The sequence below is a fragment of the Notothenia coriiceps genome, unplaced genomic scaffold, assembly GCF_000735185.1.
Source record: "Notothenia coriiceps isolate Sejong01 unplaced genomic scaffold, NC01 NC01_scaffold00035412, whole genome shotgun sequence".
Taxonomy (NCBI): domain Eukaryota; kingdom Metazoa; phylum Chordata; class Actinopteri; order Perciformes; family Nototheniidae; genus Notothenia; species Notothenia coriiceps.
The window spans coordinates 1-735 of record NW_011368113.1 but is presented as its reverse complement, the minus strand read 5'-3'; positions in this window follow the sequence as shown (position 1 = coordinate 735).

Here is a 735-nt window from a genome sequence, read left to right as displayed (position 1 = left end):
AACAAGGTAGAATGATAACACCTCTATCAGCTGACGCCAACAGGCAGGAACAGCGAGACAAAACACTGAGAGCACAGCAGCCAAGGTTACAGGTGCGTGTGCTCAGTCAGGACAGTTTGAACTGATAAACTGGGTCAAAGTTATGGACCTTGGAAAATATTTCCCCAACATCTGCTATAACCAACAGCCTGTGACCAAACTGCATGAACAGTTTATTATTAATCTATTATATGAGCAGACTTTGTTACTAGACAAGAAAACACAATCAATCAATACACCACCAAGGAGTGGAATGAGATTATTAAATAATCTGATTCCACTTCTTATCAGGTGTTTATAACAACACATTGTGTTAGTTATAAACACCACAATAAATTAAACTAATCGCATAATTCCTCAGTATCTGATCCATCAAGCTCAAATATAAACATGAGTTATTTGACTGGAAGCAGTTCAAGCCTAATGCTCGATAACACAAAGGGAAAGAGATAAAGCTCCTGATAAACTCGGCTGCAGCAGGGCTCTGCTTTTACACAGCAGATGTGTTTGAGGTGGCACAGTGTAAAGTACGACACAAATTGGCGGCGTCACATTTAGTCATGTATATTGGCACGCAACCGGGAAACAACAAGTGGTCAAGGTACAGTAGTAGTGAATGTTACGAGAGCTTTATTTCAATCTCAATCTTTATTTGTTTATATAGCACATTTAAAACAACCTTCAGTTGACCAAAGT